Genomic DNA, 13256 nt, shown 5'->3' with positions numbered 1-13256 from the left:
ACTGGAAATTACGCCGAGACCTCAACCAAGAGTTTTTAGGAGCAAGTGATTAAGTGAAATGCCCTCTCTCTCTTTCTCCCCCACCCTGAAATACAACGGAAGATTCTCTGGGGAGCTGTAGACTTTCACAAACTCCAAGAGCTATAATACAGCATCCTTTCGCATTCTCTATATCAGGGGTCAGCAACCTTTTTCAGCCATGGGCCGGTCCACCGTCCCTCAGACCATGTGGTGGGCTGGACTATATGGGGGGGGGGGGAGAGAATGAATTCCTATGCCCCACAAATAACCCAGAGATGCATTTTAAATAAAAGCACACATTCTACTCATGTAAAAACACGCTGATTCCCGGACCGTCCGCGGGCCGGATTGAGAAGGCAATTGGGCCGCATCCGGCCCACCAGCCTTAGGTTGCCTACCCCTGCGCTATATAATACCAGTGAACCCAGTTCTCCGAAAGGAGATCTTTAGGGGAATTCTAAGGTTTACAAAATTTCACACACACCGCTGCAAAACAAAAAAAAAACAGTGCAAGGACGATTCAGCATGCTTGGTGAGCATGGAATGCTGACTGGCTGTTGGAGGCGGAGCGGAATGGAGTGTTCAGGAGAGGGTATGGCTGGCTGATTAGAAGCCTGAACAGGAGTACTCCATGCTGACACCTTTTGCTGTGACTTCGATCTGTAGGCACCAAAAACCAAGTTCCTCAAAGCAATCCAAATATTTTTATTTCAGCAAACCACAGCCTTGGGCACTTTATTTAAGTCCAACTACAGATGCAATGAAATTAAAAAACAAAACAAAACCCAGCTTGCTATCCTTGCTATCCTTTTTTTTTTTTAACCTTTCCATCTAGGATGGAGACGGAGTCCCGTCTTGGCCAGTCAACCCCATGAACACAGGAAGCAAACTTATACAGAGTCAGACTGTTGACCCAGATAGGTCAGAGCCTACCCTGGCTGGCAATGGCTCTCAGGGTTCCAGACAGAGGATAGGCCCAGCCCTGCCTACAAACATGGGGGACTGAACCCAAGACATGCTGAGCAAACAAAAAACAAAGGATGTGCTGTGCCACAATGCCAAGGAAAGAGGTTGCCTCTACCTGCCTCGGCCACAGCAAGGGCCCCATCACCTGCTAAACCAGAGACCATTTCATGCCATTTCATGACAAAGATAAGCCCAAGCTGCCCACACTGTTTACTCTACACCCAGCCGAACTACAGTCAATTGGACAAGTTTTACAAAATGTACATTTGTCTCACTTCTAGCTGCATGCTTAAAATGCATTTGGCAAAACGGCCAGGGGGTACAACTGTTGCCAGCCCTACCAATAGGCAAAGTGAAGCGTTGCCTCAACGGCCAGCTTTTGTAGGTTGAACTGAGGGCCCGGCGAGTCCCTTGCCTCAGGTAGCAAAATGTCTTTGGCTGTACACAGTATACAGAAAATTCTAAAACACACCAGAATCTACGGAAATCTTGGGGCCGCCTCAGTCTCTCCTCACAGGACAAGGCAGAGCTGGAGATGAAAAGTCTTTCCCCTTTCTTCTGGATTCACAGCAAGGCAGAAGTTGAGTCAATGTCCTGCACCACACCTTGCAGAAGGAAGAGGCACAGCAGAAAAGGCAGTGTGGTATATGTTATGTACTGAAGTTCTCACCCTGGGCTACCAGGGGGATACTGTAGATAGTTTTCACTGAGGTCCACATATGCAAATAAGGGATTGAAAGTGACGTTCAGTGATTGGATAGTTACAGAAAGTGGTTACTGTTGCCTTGTAGTGGAGCTCTAGATAAGCAGGCTGGCTGAACCCTTCAGTTCTGTTCAATTCTGGCCTGTGAATAAACCAGAGCTGTTTGAAGAATTGCTGTGTCGTCTGATATGTTCACCCACAACTTAACAGTGTAGTGGTTAGAGGGTAAGACTAGGAGCTGGGAGACCAGAGCTCAAATCCCCACTCAGTCACTCAGTGGGTGACCTGGGCCAGTCACTGCCTCTCCATCTAACCTACCTCACAGGGTTGTTATGGGGATTAAGCAATGAGGGCGGAAACCATGTACACTCCCTTGAGCTCTTTGGATAAATAATTATTGAACAAGGTGTCCAGGGTACCAAATCAAGGCACGTCCCATTTTTGTGTATAGGGTGTTCTCCTTGGCTGCCAGCATTTTTATGAAGGTTACCTCATATTTATTTCTCCTTCCTTCTCCCCACCACCACCAAAGGTAAGCTCCTCCCAAAGTATAAACAATCCACTCTAACAAGAAAGAATAATCCACCTTAAACTGATCAAGTTAATGGTCTTCATCCTTACTAAATAATTCACTTCCCACCTTATTTCAATGACTTAAGATGAAAACCCCAAGTTATTAAATCATTAAGCATCTCACTCTCCACGCTGTGACATCTTGTGTTTCTCCTCACAAGACCCCACAGGCTACTGGGGTTGGGGGTGGCAGGAGAGAAGAGAGATTAAATTTGTGCTGCAAGTGTCATTTTCAGGCAAATTTCTACCTTTGACATGCAGTGCAAGCAATTCCGTCGAGATGCGTTATTTGCAAACCATCACTTGTGAAATCCTATTTTCTAGACTCCCACTATCAGTGGGAGATTTTCCAGAATTATTGCATATATTCAGAGGAGGCTCACCCGGCTTAAGCTACAATGGGTCTGCTCTAAATATGATGGATGCTGGATATCACCCGAGATTTCTTATTATTGTTTTAGCTGGATTTTTAAAGTTGGTAAGCCAACTACAGCACTTACGTCAAAGCATAAATTACACTCAAGTGGCACTTATCGGAGGACTCTGGAACAAACACAGGCAAATACATTTTGGGTTTAATACATTTTCTTTCATTTCATTTCTCTTCTTTGTTAATGTTTGGATGGTCTGTGAAGGATTTTTCTTGTACCTGATCTTAACTATTTGAACAATTTATTTTTTATTAAAGAAAACACCCACTGAGGCTCAACCGGGGAATGACAAGCCTAACACTATTTGAAATACCAATCAATTCCAGTGTGTACTGCAGGCATGTCAAAAGTCCGTTTCGGGGATTTAATCCAGCCCCCGTAGCAGTATATGTCCTGGGGTAAAATCCTAAAAAAAGCCCAACAGCTTTGGGGTTAAATCCCTAAAAAATCTGGCCCTCTTTGGAAAAAGTTTGGGCACCCCTGCTGTAGTGTGTTTGTCTATGTATATTTTGCTGCCTTTCTGCCCATATTATGCTCACATACCTTCGGCAACATTCAACCCCACCTCCAGGAATTTCACAAGCTTCGGGAATCCCAAACATCAGGTATTTAACACAGAAATAACTGTCACACTTTGTTCACCTGCTTTCTACAGGGCAACTACATCATCACCCAAACCCCCATCGTCCTGTTATTTTCCCTAAAATGATTCCTTTTCAAACCTCCATTTTTTATTTTATTTTTTGGGGGAAGAGTAGCACAATCTCCACGGGTGGAAAACCTCTTCACATTACCCTTCATCTTTTTTCAAAAGGCAGGATTTTATATATGCAGCGAGTTGTCAGGTAGGTGAAGCTAGAATCACTGACAGGTCGTCACTATTCGCTTTTCACTTGGTACCATTAAAAAACACACACCCAATCTTTTAATTAAAGTTAGAATGCTTTTTTGGCTATGCTTTTATTAACGTATTTGTATAATAGCCCCCAAAGGCTGTTTTTAAAAATGATTTACTACTAGCTATCACCCTTTCTGGTGGCAGCAATTAATGTTTGTTTGTTTTTATCGGATCTGCAGATTTTCCTAGAAACATGGTTCTTCTTCAGGCTTAAGTAACTCAGGATTGAACTCAGCCACTTCCAAGCTGCCGCTATTTTACAGATGAAATTCAGTGATGTATCAACACATTTGGGTTGTACAATTAAAGTGAATGTGGTCTTCTTGCAAAACAATCCCACTTCCACACACACAAAAAACCAACCAGTCTTCTTTCTGTAAGGAAAGTAATGAGGAAATGTACCAGAAAACGTGGAAGAAGAATTGCTTTGACATGGTGTGGTATAACCTTCGCGCAAACAATTCAGAATGAATGCTCCGTAAACATCAGGCATTGTTTAACCTCTGCACAAACTTTGTGAAAACAGGTTAAGTATGAATGCTCAAAAATGTCATCAACATGTCATCAGTTATAGACAGTCTTGTCAGCCATATACCTTTCAGTCTATCCTATTCTTAATTGCTTTAGAAAGACTCTGTATTCACTTTTTGCATGTGGCTTTTATTATATCATTTAATTTTAATATGCTGAGAAATTAAAACAAATTTCTCTTATTCTTTTCAAAGATGTCCCTAAAACTATTTGACTTTTTGTACATAATTAAAGCAATTGAGCAATAGTTCATAAAACATGTGATGTAGTGGGAAATGATGTGATTTTATACTTTTAAAAAAGCTTGACTTAAGTTACCTTCAACTGATACAAAAAAAGTGTTTTAAAAATGGCTGGAGTGTGAATTGTACCTTCCCTGTCCACATGTACCACCCAGTGGGATGAATAAAATGTCTTTAAAAAATAAAAAAGGCAAAAACCCACAGCGTGGAAAGTCAACTGCAATTCCATGTGTATCTGACAGAAAAAGAGCAATGGCTGTGCCCCCACACCATCTTAGAAATAAATCTGGACTGTTTCTAGATCAAGGTCCAGTACAAAAGGGAAAGCCACCAACACTGACCTAAGGAAAGACTAAAAGGGGACTCTACTTCCATTTGAGAACAGCAAGGAGGGAGTTTAGACCATGATGCAGATCCAAATAGTTGTTCTGCTCTGGTACCTAAAAGGGGCTCAATTCAGTTTAGCGGAGGCTAGTCAACATTGAAGTGGAAGCCCCAATGCCAATCAGATCCAGATGGGCATAGGATCCTTTGGAAAGAAGCTCTTTTCCTTGCATACCAGAGGCGTACCCAGGGCTTGGCGAAACCAGACCCCGCCGGGAGCACAGGCTAGTGTGTGTATGTGCAAAAACCACCTCTCGAACTATGGAATGTATGGTGTGCATGCGACTGCTGTCGTCGTGAGATCAAACACAGAAGCTGCCCTTCCTTCTTGTACCATGGCACCAAGGCACGCAATTTTTATTTTTTTGCCCTTCCTTCTCGCCTCAACCTCACTCTGGATGCTTTAAGTACTTGGGTCACGTAAAATGTATTTTTTTTCCGGGGGTAGAAACTGATACAGCTCCTTGCCAAGGGTGTAAGGAACCCTAGGTACGCCTCTAAATTAGACTGCAGTGATGATAGCAGAACACAGTTGGAAAGGAGACTAGGGCAACTTAAACCAACCTGGTTCCCTCCCAAGGTTTTGGAAAGCCACTCCCATGGGGCTGACTAAAGCTGTAGTTCGAAGCATCTGGAGGGCACCAGGTTGGCAAATGACAGAAAGAGGGCTTTTGAATTCATGCTGATAAGGAATGGCACATCCACTAGGCCACCCACAAACTCAATGACCTTGACAAGGTCAGTGCCCTTTAGAGTTATCTGCCTTGGAAGAAGAGGGTTTCACCTGCCCATCCCAGATTTCCATTCAAGATTAAGCACATGCCAACATTTCCTCTCTCCCTGACACCCCTTTCTTCCACTAAAAGTATTAGTCAGTTACATTCCTACTCCATCCATTCTCTATGGCACTCAGCATACAGCAACATGTTGAATCTCTGCAAATGAGATTGGACCAGTCACCATTTTTAGCAAGCTTCATGAATACTATGGATCTGCCCACCCTCAGGAGAGTTCTCTGGGAAAGGCAGATAACTAACTATAAAAAAGCTTTTAAGGCTACCCTGCACTTCGGAGAGATTTCTGACCACCCCAAAGCTGAGCACAACATGAGACCCTCCCGCACATACCCCAAATCCTCTGGCAAGTCAAGAAGCATTGGGAATGTAGGGGGGCATCCTTCACACATCCATCAGACCATTGGTCAATCTAGCTCAGTACGATCTACACTGACCGGCAGCAGCTCTCCAGGGCTTCAGACAAGAGCACTGTCTTTGTAAAATCTCAATAAATATTCTATTAAAAAAAGAGCACTGTCTGTCCCCCAGTGCCGAGAAATACCAAGTGCTCTGCCATCAAGTACAGCCCTACACCATCCTGGACCCCAAAATAAGAGGCCACAGCATGGTAGCAAGGAGCAGTGTTCAAAATTACCCGGGTGCAAGGCGCATTTTGCTACCGGCGCATGTCCAACTGCGACTATGTGGAGATTTCTGGGTGGAAGTCTGGCAATCATACTTTAAAACTTCTGTCATAGTCCATAGTTAATTCCATTTCCACTGTGTGTGCCTCTCCTCCTTGCATACTGGGACAAGTGAATAGTTAAGAGCAAGCTACAGTCAAGAAATGTAGTTGAGATCATAGCAATGTAGCGCAACTCCCTGGTGAATATACATTTTTTCGTAACGCAACTCTAGCCCAACTCCCCGGTGAATAGACATTCTTCCATGGCAACCGCAAACCTAGGTTTAAGGTGCCATTTGGCATCTAGCTTAAATATCTGAGTTTCTAACACTGGAAAGGAAGCTCTACGGACGGCAAATCTGAACTAAGGACACAGCTCCAAGGACTGTTCAAATTGCAGGCTGTGATTAATTCAGACGCTTTGGCAGGAAAAGTTGCCCATCACACGGCTGGAAGCTTACTCAGACCTTATGCAGAGTCCTCTCTACAGGTGAGGAGCTTGTAGCTTTCTAGTTGTTGCTGGACTCTGCATTCAGAGCAGCGGTCAAGGCTGATGGGGAGATGAAGCCCATCAAACATGTGGAGAACCACACATTTTCCTGTTCTGCACTCACAGTATGAAATTGGGAAGCAGGGGGTGAAGAAACGGATACATGGGAGGGGCCTCGGCAAAGTCAATGCAGCCTAAATAGTAATAATCTAATTACAATGGAAAAGTGGTTTAATTTATTACATTTGACAGAGCTTTAAAATGTGGCAGGTGTCGTAGTGTTCATCGGCCACGCCAGATAGCTTGCAACACATTGGCCAGAAAAACAGGAAGCAACTGAGAAACAAGTTTGTACTTCCACACCCAGAATTGCAAGGACCAGAGAGAAGCTGAGAAGAAGCTGGAGAGGCTTCCAAGGCAACCAGGTTCCTCTAGCTGTGGCCCCGGCTAGCGCCTCCCCCTGCATGCAAGGATGCAATAACTTTCAAATTTAATCCGGGTTTGATGGGAAGACTGTCTGCAATGGGGGGGCTCCAAAGTACAGTGGTACCTCGGGTTAAGTACTTAATTCGTTCCGGAGGTCTGTTCTTAACCTGAAACTGTTCTTAACCTGAAGCACCACTTTAGCTAATGGGGCCTCCCGCTGCCACTGCACTGCCGGAGCACGATTTCTGTTCTTATCCTGAAGCAAAGTTCTTAATCTGAAGCACTATTTCTGGGTTAGCAGAGTCTGTAACCTGAAGGTAGCACTGTACCTTTTGCATAAGAGGCTACCAAAAGCCTATTGTCGGGTCCACCACATGCCTCACATGCATGCAGAGAGGGCAGACTTCAGGCTTGCAGGACCAGCTTCTCTCTTTTTTATACCATACTCAGTCCACCAGCCTGAGCCAGGTGCAAAATAGCAGCTCAAGCAGGGCAGACGTACAATAAGAATCCAGGCACAGGGTCTGCCCAGGAATCCGTGATCAGCACCAGCAACCAAAAACGAACATTCTTCCATGTGAATTTCTGGAACTTTTTAGCTGATGCTATTGTTAGACAACTGGGAGTCAGAAATCTACTGCAAATCAACCAGAGATGTCCATCAACCTTCTGACCTACAGTACAAGACAACAGGAGGAAAAGTTTCCGGAGGGGGGGTGCCCATCATGCATTAACCATCAGAGTCTATGGCTGGTGTGGTGCAGTGAAGTTCTGGCTTGCCCACCCTACAAGGAAGCCTGGAGGTACCTGCTCACTTTGTAATTCCACACTACAGTGGTACCTCGGGTTACATACGCTTCAGGTTACATACACTTCAGGTTACAGACTCCGTTAACCCAGAAATAGTGCTTCAGGTTAAGAACTTTGCTTCAGGATAAAAACAGAAATTGGGCTCTGGTGGCGCGGCAGCAGCAGGAGGCCCCATTAGCTAAAGTGGTGCTTCAGGTTAAGAACAGTTTCAGGTTAAGAACAGTTTCAGGTTAAGTTACTTAACCTGAGGTATCACTGTATTTAAAGCTCTGGTATTCTGGCCAAACACACACAGGGAAAGTGTACCCAACTCACAGCTTTCATCATACGAACTAGCCCATCTATAAGAAGCAACTGAGCTATACAGGACTGCTACCATTTGAGAAGCCGCCCCAGAGATTTTGAGAGCTCTGAAGCCAGAAGTAGCAATTATGTAGGAATATTCAGCAAGCAGCTTTTCTCCTACACCCTTTTGCCTCCTTCTGACTTCTTCTTTTTTTCAAAGCAACCTAGGAGCACTCTAAATGTTATATTTAAAAACAGCAGCTCAAGCCACAGCCAGACACTCATTTTGTAGCAGCAAAGGCATGGGAACAATTTCACACATTTAGATGAGAGGTTAGGAGGAGCTGTGCTCCTAACAGAGAACGGCAGTTTGTGCAAACGGCTTTTAAAAGCTCGATTCAGAATTCCATTAGGAACTGCCTCCTTTCAAGGAATCATAATTTTGCTGAGTAGCACATTTGCTTTAAGACATAGAACGATAATGGTCGCTTAAAGCATAATGAAGACAAATTTGTACAACAAGCCCATTTGGGCATTGTGCGTGTGGCTTTTGTTTTAGAAGTAGCTGAAAATGTCCCCGAGTGAAGCAGGTGGGTGTTCAGAAAAAGAAAAGAAAAACTATTATTTGCTTTCCACCTTTGTATCAGCAAAATCTCTTAAAACTTATTTAAATTTATAAAACAGCATTCAGCTATCTGATTTTCCCCGGGGCAATCAAAACCATCACATTCCATTCCATTCTGAAATATAGGGAGACAAAAATTGCCTCCTCCGATCTATTTGCAAAGTTAATCTCTGAATGTGAACAAAAGATGAGCAAACAACTTTCACAAAGCACCTTTGCGAAAAAGTTAGTAGGGAGTGCTTTTTGGGGGTGGGGAGGGGGTAAATGAAACTTGCATTTTGAAGTACAGCCTCTTATATCCAGGAGAAATGCACGGAGGAAGAAAAACCTCAGAGGTACATAATAGACCCCACTTTCACCTGCCTACCATCAGAATCGTCTGCTCCATAAATTACGTGCTAATATCCAACTACACAGCAGGTGAATGGCACTCAACATGCAACACATTCCTTCCAACTCAATACGACGAAGCTTCCGTCGATGCATTCGCTCCATTGATTTCTCCGCTAATATACACTTTTGATGGTGATACAGTCCCATAAGAAGACTTAAACATGCCCCATGCATAAGATCGCAAGCTTCATCTAACTAGCATCATCTAGTCACTGAAAGTAAAATACAGCTCCATATCCAGAGATGGGCAAATCAAGCCCAACTATCATACAACAGGAATTAAGTGCGGGTGGCGGGAGCAAAGGTTTGTGTGATCTTGAGTAGGCACTCTTATCTCCCCCCCCCCAAAGAAACAGCAAACCAACGAAAGCATACCATCTCCTTTGTGCCAAGAGGTTTCATTGCAAGGAATTAAGCCTCAAGTTAGCGCTCTTCCTGGGACATCTAGGGAAGTCCGTGGGAGTTCCGTCTACATTTGTGGGACTATCCTTGCTGGAAGCAAACCAAAGGCACAGACATGCAGGCTCAAGTGATTTCGCTGACCTAGTTCACTTCTAAGTGCAACTCTCCCCACTCTACCTCCAGCTTTGGGAACTGGGCTGGTGATCTTTCCCCCCTTCAAGAGTTCAGGATGCAAACAGCTGCCTTCCTACAGCTGTCAAAAGCAAAGGGGCAGCGGGGTGAAAAAAAGTTAAATCAAGAGTTTCCTTACGTCTTTGGCTGGCTGCCTCGAGAAATCATCCTCCACCACAGCTCCAGAGCAGACTTCAAGGAGAGCCTCGTTAAAGGGGGGGGGGGGAATCAGTTTCGAAATGGATCCCCTCTCTTGCTACGTCAACAGCCCTCCTCTCCCTCAAAACCGGCTTCGCTCTCTCTCAGCTGCCACCTCGCAAGTAACACGTTAATAGATTATTGCAATCAACTACTGCAAAAGGGAAGGGAAAAAACCACCCAAAGAGAGAGGCTATCGTTCCTCCCAGATATGAGCTATGCTCTGCAGGCTTGAAGAGGCAGCAGGCTGGGTTTGGACAGGCTCCAGCCAGCAAGCTCCAATTTGCCAAGACCCCCGCCTCCTCCCCTTTTCCATCAGTATTGCCACCCAATTCCCCCCTCCCCACCACAGGCCTGGCCCGCAATGTCCCTCCCACTCAGTCACCCCCAGGGAAACCCCATTCATCAAGCGCTAGGGCTGATGCGTGGAGTGAATGTGGAGCAGGGAAAAACTGCAGGGCTTTGGAGCATGTTGGAGTGGGGGGGGGTGAGAGATCAGAAGTTGATCTTTAACTAGCAGCAAGAATATTGTGAGATGCAAAGGGGGGGTCGTTGAAACTGTTCTTTTGCATACAGGGAAAGACACAATTTTCTGGAAAGCTAAAACCCATCTCACACATATCCCCAAAGCTGTTTTTTTTTGGGGGGGGGGTCCTTGGGAGCAGACCCAGGACTGGGATGAATGGAATAGGGGAGCGGTCTTCTGGATGGGAGAAAAGAGGGGCTTCTCTCCCCCCCCACACACACACACTTTGCATCCTTATGTTATGCTTAGGGTGGGGGGTATGCCACAGGAGAAATAGCCAACTACATCCTCGAATTCCTGGTAAACAGGATTATATTCCCGCACACGAAACGAAGACCCTAGTGCAGAAAACGTGCTGCCTACTGAGAGGGGCTCGCCTTGCACCATCGACCGACGGGTTATCCTGCTGGGCACGTACGCTTCCAAAGAGAGAGAGACAGGCTTCCTGCTCTTGGTCAGTCACACAAATAGCTTGCAAGAAAAGCAGCCCTCATAGGGGCTAGGAACTTGGAAAGCAGTTGGGGGCGGGACTCCCTAACTCGGGTTAGGGTTAGTATTTCTCCACAAACGCTCTCCGTCCCGGAGAGCGATATAACCCTATTGTCCCTGGGGTGTGGGGAGGGGGACGCAACGAAGGACCCACGGCCACCCCCCTCCCACAGCCGTCGACATCCAGCCACTGCCCCACGCGCCCCTCAAACGCCGAGCGAGGCAGCCATGGCGCCTAGCCTGCCCAGCGCACGCAGAGAGGAGGCGAGAGGAACGGAAGTCTGCATGCGCTCAGGAGCACGCTTGTTGTTCGCGTCCTCCTTCGCCGGGTGCCGGAGCGGAGCAGCAGCGACGCCAAGCCCGCCTCGGCGGCACCTACCTGAGGAGAAGAGGGCGTCTGCCTGGAGCGGAGGAGGCGGCCGGGAGAGAGGAGCCGCAGCCCGGGCTGGGACCGGCTCGCTGGCTGGCTGGGGCTCCGCGCTCCTTCCCGGCGGCTCTTTGGCTCTGTTGGGAAAGTTGCCGCGGCCGCACGAGCGCCTTAAACCCGCCTCTCAGCAAGACGGGGCGGCCCGGAGGGCGGAGACTCAGAGCCGGACCTCCCCTCCGCCCCGCCCCCACGGGAGGCGAGGGGACGCCAGGCTCCGGCGCCTCTGAGCAAGTGCAGAGCGCCTCTTTCTCCCAACCGGCCAGCAACCCCCACAGCAAAACCTTCTGGGATCGGCGGCGGGATATTCTTAGACGTTGGCTGGGTCCCCGCCTGCTGGCTGCTTCTCCGTTGGGAGTCGAGAAGAGAAAGCGGGGCGCCTCTGAGCATGTGCAGAGTGCATTTCCGGTCCCGCTGGGCAGTAACCTCGCAGCAAAACCCTGATGATGATGATGGTGATAATGTAAACCTCGCGGGCAGGGCCTCAGAATGACGAGAGGTCCACTCTACCGACCGAGCAGAAACGCGGCCCATGTTTTTTTTTCTCGGGGGGGGGTGTCAGCACGTGTCAAGGTTCACGGGGTAGCTAAATGCAGCTTGGATATGTATGAAGCCTCCTCGGAAAGGGGCAGTCTACCCCAGAATTTCAGGTACTGCTAGGGAAAGCGGGGCACCTGGCCGGCTCTGTTGGAAACGGGGCGAGGGGGTGCCGTCAGGGCAGGACTTTGGGGTCAGAAGTCCATGACCCCCTTCATCGGAACAAGCAGGACCCACACTATACACAGCAGGGCTAGGGGACCAAATTTTGGAGGACGTAAAGCAATACGCATCCCCATCCAAACAGCCGCCTCCACCCCAGTAAGACTATTGCGTTGTAGCCAACGCTTGGCCTACTCAAAGTAGACCAATTGAAATCAATGGGCATGCAGTCCTGACCAGTCTACTCGAAAGGAAGTCCTGTTGCATTCAACGAAGCTTATGCCCAGGTAAGCAGGGTTAGAATTGCACTTGCATCCATTCATTTCACTGGGTCTACTCTGAGTAGAAGTAATGTTGGATGCAGCCTTACCCCTTGGATGCCTCTTCAGTCTGAACCAATACTGTTGCAGGTGCCACACAGCACTTTTTCTGCACTTGTAATGAACATTTTAGGGTGGCAGCAGCTACACTTTGGAACTCCCTGCCTATTAAGCAGGCACCTTCACTCATTCTTTTTGGGTCCTGCTGTAAGCAATTTTGTTTAGGCAAGCATGTTAAACCTATTTCATCTCTTCCTAGCTACTGTTGGTTTTTATCATCTTTTGGGTGTTTTTAAACACTTGCTTTTAGCAGTTTTTAAATCAAGAATTTCAATGGTTTATTCCATATTTTTGTAAACTAGTAAGATCTTTTCTTGTAATCAAGCAGTAATAAATTTTGTTAAACAAACAAGCCCACCAGACTGTGTACATGTAATTCATTTAAAGCACATTTTTTACCCTAAGGAATCCAGGGAATTGTAGTTTTGTTTGGGGTGCAGGAAACTAACTGTGTGTGTGTGTGTGTGTGTGTGTGTGTGTGTGTGTGTGTGTATTCAGCAAAGGTCTGGCCCTAACCAGCACCCTGGATGGAGGGCTGCTTGGAAAACCACCATATCTGCCAACTTTCAATTGCATGACAGACGAAAAGGCAGGATATCAATCTACTAAATAAATAGGATACAAATTCAGCAGTCAGCATTACCTGAATTTGCTATCAACCACTTGCGTCAAGACAAGAGCAGAGGATTATATGCACGTTTGCAGCTGCTGCTGGCTTCTGGTCCACT

The 13256-nt window shown here is 46.6% G+C and overlaps 1 protein-coding gene across 7 annotated transcripts in view; it reads right to left on the bottom strand.

Moving 5' to 3' along the window:
- Positions 1-11616, bottom strand: part of MEGF11 (multiple EGF like domains 11) — a 338635-nt gene extending 327019 nt beyond the window's left edge. Inside the window, exon 1 of one of the 7 annotated variants that reach the window (XM_081888442.1) lies at positions 11405-11616. The gene's annotated coding sequence lies outside the window, so the exon portion shown is untranslated. Of the gene's footprint in view, positions 1-9951; positions 10281-11404 lie in introns of those variants that run through there. The other 6 variants (XM_081888441.1, XM_081888440.1, XM_081888437.1 and 3 more) reach the window with 6 other exon arrangements.
- Positions 11617-13256: the final 1640 nt, after the last annotated feature.

Source organism: Podarcis melisellensis, assembly GCF_964234715.1.
Source record: "Podarcis melisellensis genome assembly, chromosome: 14".
Lineage (NCBI taxonomy): Eukaryota > Metazoa > Chordata > Lepidosauria > Squamata > Lacertidae > Podarcis > Podarcis melisellensis.
The sequence above is the reverse complement of the archived record's forward strand: the minus strand, read 5'-3'. Positions and strand labels throughout refer to the sequence as shown.